Source organism: Schistocerca gregaria, chromosome 4 (genome assembly GCF_023897955.1).
Source record: "Schistocerca gregaria isolate iqSchGreg1 chromosome 4, iqSchGreg1.2, whole genome shotgun sequence".
NCBI classification, from domain to species: Eukaryota; Metazoa; Arthropoda; class Insecta; order Orthoptera; family Acrididae; genus Schistocerca; species Schistocerca gregaria.
In genome coordinates this window covers 691072810-691081308 of record NC_064923.1, presented here as the reverse complement: position 1 = coordinate 691081308, position 8499 = coordinate 691072810, and the positions used below count along the sequence as shown (strand labels likewise).

General features: G+C 45.1%; 1 non-coding gene across 1 annotated transcript; it reads right to left on the bottom strand.

Moving 5' to 3' along the window:
* Positions 1 to 4782: 4782 nt before the first annotated feature.
* On the bottom strand, positions 4783 to 4857 carry Trnas-uga (transfer RNA serine (anticodon UGA)). Its single transcript has one exon. It is a non-coding gene; the product is annotated as a tRNA-Ser (tRNA).
* Between the last annotated feature and the right edge of the window lie 3642 nt (positions 4858 to 8499).

The following is an 8499-nucleotide window of genomic DNA, read 5'->3' as shown; positions in this document are numbered from 1 at the left end:
GAACTGTTGGATAAAATCCAACGGATGTATTTGCGCCCTGTCGTTTTTAAATGTTTTAAACTTTCTAACTGAAAGAAAATGTTTGTGATCAAAACTGTCCTGTCTGTGTGTGTAAGTGTTGTCGTATTGTCTTGAATATGGATTCGGGTGTCTTTCTTCCTGGGTAAAATCTCTTACTCTCTGAAGTCTACCAACATTATATGTATTATGGATCTGAGGCATTTCGTAACGGTGTGTGTTCTGTTGAAAATGATTATGTGCGGCGGTTTCTTGTGCGTCCGCTATCTCTTGCTGTAGAGAATTTATTTGCTGATGCAATGAATCATTACGCGATTTTAGATCTGTGATAGTTTGTTGTATATTTGTCAATGGCGTGTTATTACTATTAGAGTTCTGTTGCACTGGGACTGGTGCAGTGTCGTCTGATCTCTCGTCATTGTTAGTATCTAAAAGATCTATTCTTGTAGTGAGTTCATTGATCTTTTCTGTCAGTTCGTTTCGTAATTTACGGTTGCTTTTGGTGACTTTCTTAAAATCTGCCTTTAAATTTTCTGTGTCATGGTTAATTTCTATGTGTTCTATTTTGTCAGTTAGTGTCTGAACGTCCTCTGTTAATTTATCTTTAACATTCTGGATTTCAGTGTCTGTAGAAGTTTTCACATCGATTGTCTGTGTTTGGATTTCTGTAAGCCTGTCTTGTATTTGATTATTTGTTTCTTTGACCGTTTCGATTTCTTCGGAGATCGACTGTATGTGATTGTCTACATATGTTTTGCCCTGGGCAAACACTTTCTTTTTGTCGTCCTGACGCTGTTTAGTGATTGTTTGTAGTAATTCTTTTCGTTCTTTATCCTGCGATCGCACCAGTTTACGGTGACGTATCAAACAGTTTTCTGTGTGATTGTTAAAACGTTCATCAATCTGAGCGTTTTGTTTAGCAAAGTTTTCTGTCATTGTTTCCCGTATACTAACTGCAAATGTTGCTTGGTTATCGGATATTTCTTGAATTTTGTCGCGTAATTCTTGTGTTGATTGTGAACATTTTTCAGCGACTGTTTGAATTTCTACTTTGATTTCGTGTTTTAGATTTTGGTACATGTTGTCTAATTTCTGATCTGTGTGTGCGTGTTCTGCCTTAATTTCGTTTTTTAGATCTTGTGACCTTTTTTCTAATTCTTGTGACCCTCTGTTAAAGTTTTGATTCATGTCTTGTCTCATTTGTAGCAAAAATGCCATTATTGGATCCGTTTCGGATTGACTTCTGTGTGTATTTGTATTCGTTGTTAAAGGCTGTAGATCTGTGTTCATTTGAACATCCTCAGATGATTGTGACTGCGTCACGTTTTCTGTAGTTTCGGAATTTTGGTCATGAGAACTGTTGGATCTGCTACGCAGGTTGTGTAGCTGTGCACCGTTTGAATCTAAATCAGTGCTTAATGGAGTCTCTCTGACTGACTGCATTGTAGTGGTTTCGTTACTGAAACTGTTATGTCTACTGTGTACCGTCTGTTGCATTTAATGCCAAATTATTTTGCACTACCATTTCATTGTCTGTGGGCATTTCTGAAGTTACTTGTTCGTTAAACGCTTCCATATTGTTACAGTTATTAAATGTCTGTTCACCTAACGTTTCAGAATCAGGGTTTTCACACGTATTATTACTGCCTATTCCAGAAAAGAATCTCTCGTCAGTATTTTGTACAGTTTTATCAGTTTGAGAACGAGTAATTATTCTGCGGGACATTGTCTATAATCATCACACGCAACAAAATATATCACTGTTCAAAGCGGATTCAACACTGAACAAACACTTTTCAACGCCGAATCAATAAAGCAAACAGAATTGCCGATGACCTGTGAATAAAAGTTATACACTTTAGTATATGCGTTGCGCCACTTAACAGTAACTTATTCACACTATTATCAAAGTCAGTATATTCATATCCACAGTAGATTCACTAAAATGTCGTACTGAATGGATATCGCCAAGTGAAACCTTCCCGTCTAATATTGGATGAACGTTTGCTTGCTGACTGAACGCTGCGTCTCTTAAAATCTTTTAACTGCTGCTCTGTCAAGACTACCTGCTGATTATTACGACGAAACATAAAATGTGTTGTCGCCGTGGCCCTCAGTCGTTACCTGAAATTATTAAGACTGATTCTTACCTTTAATTATTTATACTGGATCGCCATCTGACTGGTACTTGGGGCATGTGTGTGAAGGTGTTGAGACTGCTGACTCACTTCTGATAACTGTAAGCGCATGGGTGCTACCATGGAAGTAGAGGTGTGCCTATGAATAGTTCATAGTGTTTAAGACAGGTGTTAAATATTACTGTAATGAACGAGCGTGCCTCTTCCACCTCGGATTACGTATATCTCGCGAAGAGACCATGAGGATAAAATCAGAGAGATTAGAGCCCACACAGAAGCATACCGACAATCCTTCTTTCCATGAACAATACGAGACTGTAATAGAAGGGAGAACCGATAGAGGTACTCATGGTACCCTCCGCCAAACATCGTCAGGTGTCTTGCGGAGTATAGATGTAGATGTAGATTGCAAGTAGGCTGTTTTGGTTTTTTTTTTATTGGTAATGCCGCCGCCACGTAGCGCTCTGTATGAAAACCACTGGCTGTTCTGTGTGCAGTCTGTGGCTGGTTTGCATTATGTCTGTCATTGTAGTGTTGGGCAGCGGCAGCTGGATGTGAACAGCGCGTAGCGTTGCGCAGTTGGAGGTGAGCCGCCAGCAGTGGTGGATGTGGGGAGAGAGATGGCGTAGTTTTGAAATATGTAAGACTGGATGTCATGAACTGCTAAATATATTATGACTTTTGATGATATTAAGGTAAATACATTGACACCTTCCCGTCTAATATTGGATGAACGTTTGCTTGCTGACTGAACGCTGCGTCTCTTAAAATCTTTTAACTGCTGCTCTGTCAAGACTACCTGCTGATTATTACGACGAAACATAAAATGTGTTGTCGCCGTGGCCCTCAGTCGTTACCTGAAATTATTAACACTGATTCTTACCTTTCATTATTTATACTGGATCGCCATCTGACTGCTACAGCAAACTGTGGAATGAATATACTTACTTCTCTTTAACATAATTATAAGCTTCTGGTGGAGTTTCATAATACTTTGTGACTGGAATTCTTTAAGTTGAAGTTAATTTAGATTTGATAAAAGCTGAAGCTCAGTTTAGACCTTTCTTTTAAGATAACAATAAATTCCGTAAAGCATTTACGTGAATGATTTTGGGATAGAAAATTCTTAATGCATTTAATCTGGTAGAAGTTAACTATATTCTGAGAACGATCTTGACAAACAATTACAAGGGGTATAGTTCTTTACAAAAATTCTTAAAAAGTAGCGTTGCGCTTCATACCTAATTTTCCATCAAAATTACATAACTATATTCTGAGAACGATCTTGACAAACAATTACAAGGGGCATAGTTCTTTACAAAAATTCTTAAAAACTAGCATTGCGCTACATATAGCGAGTGGCTGGCGAGCACACCGCTTCTTTCAAAGTGTTAATTCATACCTCGCTTACAGCGACCTCCTCTCATGTCTCGCTAGCTACGACTGCCTCGTCTCACATCTTACTCGCAACTGCTCGCTTCCAACGCTCAATGCTACAAAAGTGCGGTCTCGCCGCCAACAATGGTTTTTGGTGCAGACAATCCCTGCTACCATTACAGATGTATTACTGCGCGCTGTTTCCCGCTCTTTCTCAAAATGTATCTATGCGCGGTTTCCCGCTCTTTCTCAATAATACACAATGCAATTTAATTAACAAAACAATTTAAATAAGAAACAGTTCAGATAATTACATGCTAAAACAGTTTAAATACGCCTATTACATAATTACAACATTGCTTGTTCTCTATTAAAATCTTTCATTTGCTAACTATCTCTATCATTAGTTAGTGCCTTCCGTAGTTTGAATCTTTTATTTAGCTGGCAGTAGTGGCGCTTGCTGTATTGCAGTAGTTCTAGTAACCAAGATTTTTGTGAGGTAAGTGATATGTGAAACGTATAGGTTAATGTTAGTCAGGGATTTTCTTTTGGGGGTATTTTTGAAAGTCAGGTGGCGTTGCGCTAAAAATATTGTGTGTCAGTTTAAGCACAGTCTTGTATAATTTTTCTAAGGGGACGTTTCAAGATGTAGAGGTGTGTAATTGTTGTTTGATGTAATACGTAATCAACTGCAAAGCCGTAATCTCTTTATCAAATATACTTTATTCGAGTGTTTGTTAGCCTCAGCGCAGTGAGCCCAAGTAAAGATTATAATGAAAGTTGCAGAATTGGGCTCGTTACGGTTTTCACTGAACAGTGGGACACAAGAGTTCATGTAATTTAGTTGGACAGAGATTGGAGTTTTCTTTAAATATCTTAACAGTAAGCAATTCTCCTTAAGGTTATTGACAAGATTTGTACTGAAACTTCCTGGCAGATTAAAACTGTGTGCCCGACCGAGACTCGAACTCGGGACCTCTGCCTTTCGCGAGCAAGTGTTCTACCATCTGAGCCACCGAAGCACGACTCACGCCCGTTCCTCACAGCTTTACTTCTGCCAGTATCTCGTCTCCTACGTTCCAAACTTTACACAAGCTCTCCTGCGAACGTCGCAGAACTAGCACTCCTGAAAGAAAGGATTCTGCGGGGACATGGCTTAGCCACAGCCTAGGGGATGTTTCCAGAATGAGATTTTCACTCTGCAGCGGAGTGTGCGCTGATGTGAAACTTCGTGGCAGATTGAAACTGTGTGCCCGACCGAGACTCGAACTCGGGACCTTTGCCTTTCAAGGGCAAGTGCTCTACCATCTGAGCCACCGAAGCACGACTCATGCCTCCTTTCTTTCAGGAGTGCTAGTTCTGCAAGTTTTGGAGGAGAGCTTCTGTAAAGTTTGTAAAGTAGGAGATAAGTTAATGGCAGAAGTAGAGCTGTGAGGACCGTGCGTGAGTCGTGCTTCGGTAGCTCAGATGGCAGTCGCCTTTCGGCACGCTAGCGGCACGGACGTCTTGTTTACGTCCTCGCCGCGCAGCTCGCTCGCGGAGTTGTTTACGTGATTCTGCCGTCTTAGCGCGCTATATTTCATTCGACAGAGAATGGCTTATGCCCACCGAAAATCGACACTGAAGATTAGCTTTGCACCTGAATATGCCCGACCAAAAGCACTGGAAATCGAACAGTTTATCAGAGATGAAGTCAAGATTGACTGCAACGATCTTGTTGGCATCCACCTTTCTATAGTGAGCAGTGTGGTATACGTGAAATTGGTCAACGAAGACATATGTGAAAAAATTCTAGATGCAACTCGAAGTGGTCTTAAGTTCCGTCACTCTGATGGACACATCGGTGACGTAACTGTGGAACATGCGGGACTTGGACTGCGCACGATACGTGTTTTTGAACTCCCTTTCGAGGTGCCTTCAGAGGTAGTGGTATCTGCATTCCATCCATATGGAAAAGTGATTAGCCACACAGCTGAGAAGTGGGTTCAGTTCACTACATACCCGGTTCTCAATGGAGTACGGCAGATCCGCATAGAACTAACCAAACATGTGCCGTCCTACTTATATATTGGTGGCTGCCGTGCAATTATTATTTATGATGGACAGCCGAAGACATGCTCGGGATGTGGCAAAGAAGGACACCTCCGTTCCAGCTGTCTGCAGCGCAGAATCACACAGTTACCGCCTGGGGACCTGCCGGCCACGACCGCTCCGACGTCGCTACCGCTGACGTTTGTCGAAGCTCTCCATAGCGACCCCCGACCGCGAACACCACTGGCTCCTACTACTGGTACATCGTCGTCTCCGGTACTGCCTCAGGCTGTTGCGGACGGACCAACGCCCTTGCCTCCTCCTCCCGACGTGTGCAGTGGTGAGCAATCTCAAGGACAGAGGATGGCCCTTGACTCCATGATTGTGCCTACCGATGCTTTTGTGTCTGAACATCCGGATCCCCAGGCGTCTTCGGACACTGAAGATCACGTGCGCAAGCAACGGTCGCCGAAGAGACGTCGGAAACGGCGGATCGCCCCGTCTGACACCTGCAGGACGCAGTCTCAAGACGATGAAGATCAAAATTATCAAGTTGTTCCTCCGAAGGACGAATCTATGGTGGAAGCACCAACTTGCACTCCGTCGGACGTACAACCATCCTTGCATGCACCAGGCGCTGTACCTATGGACGTTGAACAACAGCTGAGCCAGGACAACTCTTCCACCACCGACGTGACACTGCCTTCGGACTCTGCTGGTACTCCACTGGACGCACACCATCCACGCACCCTTGCGTGGTCTGACGATGTAGCCGACGAAACACCAACTAGTGAGACAGCCGCGAATGCCGCTGCTCCAGCCCACGACTCCTAATCGACAGGGTTACAGGATGGGGATGTGCAGCCTACTGGGACAACATTCTTGTTCGCTGCTGCTCTTCGTGCCTCCATGAGCGTCCCTGTAGTCCCAATTCTACAACAAGCTTACAGGATTGGCTCCATCAATGTCAACACCATTGGCACCCCTGTCAAACTACAATTGCTCCGTGATATGTTGAGGGCGTCGGACCTAGATGTTGCCCTTTTGCAGGAAGTTCGCCTGGCGACGTTTCCTAATGTCTATGGCTATGTTTCCTACCTCACGCCGTGTGCCGACGGTGGCAGTGGGACAGCTATTCTTTTAAAGGAAGGCATTGAAGTAGATGACGTGATTTACCTACCATCGGCTAGGGGTCTTGCTGTGACTTTCCACGGTGTTCGAGTCATCAATGTTTACGCTCCCTCGGGCACGGCCAAGCGACGGGAGCGGTCGCGATTCTATTCAGAACAGATCGCTCCTTTGTTTGTCGGACGCTACGACCATATTGTTCTTGGCGGCGACTTCAATTGTGTGTTATCCCAAAAGGACCAACATCCCCATTTCACCACATGCCAGGAACTCAAGCTGCTTGTGCATGAACTGAAACTCACCGATACTTGGGACCGCGTGCATGGCGATCGGCCTGGATATACGTACGTCACCAGCCACTCAGCAAGTCGTCTTGACCGTGTCTACGTGTCCCCAGGACTCGTAACTGCCACGCTTGACGCTGAGTTATGGCCTACCGCCTTTTCCGACCATATCGCCTACATTTGCACTGTTTCGCTCCAGAGGCAGAAGGTGTGGCGCGGTCGAGGCCTGTGGAAGCTGAATGTGGCCCATCTCAAGGATCCGGAATGTAGGCAGGTCGTAGAGACGACGTGGAACAACTGTGTGAGACGCCTTCCAGCGTATCCTTCAACACTTCGGTGGTGGATCGACTGCGCCAAGCCTGCTTTACGTCGTTCTATGATGAATTACGGTCGCGATAAAATGTTATGGCACCGACATACCATGGAATACTATTTCACAATTCTCCGGGAACTCTCAAACCTTGCCCCCTCAGTTCAACGACAGGTTGAAATTCAACGTATTAAGGCGAAGATAATTTCTCTTTTGCGTCACCGCCTTGAAGGCACAGTAGTACGCGCAAGATGTCACGAATGTGTACCAGGAGAGCTCCCGTCCATGCATCATGTTATCCGAGAGAAGCAGCGGTGTCGTAGAAAGTTGATCAACGCCCTCGACATGCCAGATGGTCGTCGATTGACGTCCCAGAATGATATCGTAAGAGCCTTTGTGGATCACTACAACGAGTTCTATGCAGCAGAGGACCGGAACGTGGCGGTAATGTCTGATGTCCTCCGTTCCTTGACAGATACCCTGGACGAGTCTGCTGCGGAGATTCTCACGGCGACAATTACGGCTGATGACGTCGCCGATGCTCTTCATAAGGGTGCGGCAAACAAAGCCCCAGGTCCAGATGGGTTCCCGCTGGAGTTTTACCGCACATTTCATGACATCATGGGCTCACGCTGGACTGCGATGTATGAAGAACTGATGAACCCTGACTTTCCTCTCCCACCCGAATTCGTAGAAGGCTTGCTTATCCCGATCCCCAAGCCATCGGGAGGTCGAGGAGTGGAACATTATCGGCCGCTGACCATGTTACATTGTGACTTCAAGATTTTTACCCGGATTCTTGGCGCTCGCATTAGGCGCGTCGTCCCTCAAGTTATCTCTCTGGATCAAACGTGCTTTGGAGGTGATAGTAACATTCAGACGGCACTCAGCGATTACCGTGACGTTATAGCCCTGACCATGACCTGTCGCAGTCGTGGTGCCTTAGTGACAGTGGACTTCGACCACGCCTTTGATAGAGTGAGTCATGACTTTCTCGAAAACGTACTTCGACGGATGGCCTTTCCCCACAGGTTTATACACCTCGTCTTGCGGCTTCTCCGAGGTGCCACGTCGCGGGTGCTGGTCAATGGCCGTGTGGCGGGCCCTATTAACGTCATGCGGTCGGTCCGTCAAGGATGTCCGCTGTCGATGCTGCTTTTCGCCATTGCCCTTGAGCCACTATTACACGGTTTGAGGAGCCGGTTGACAGGCA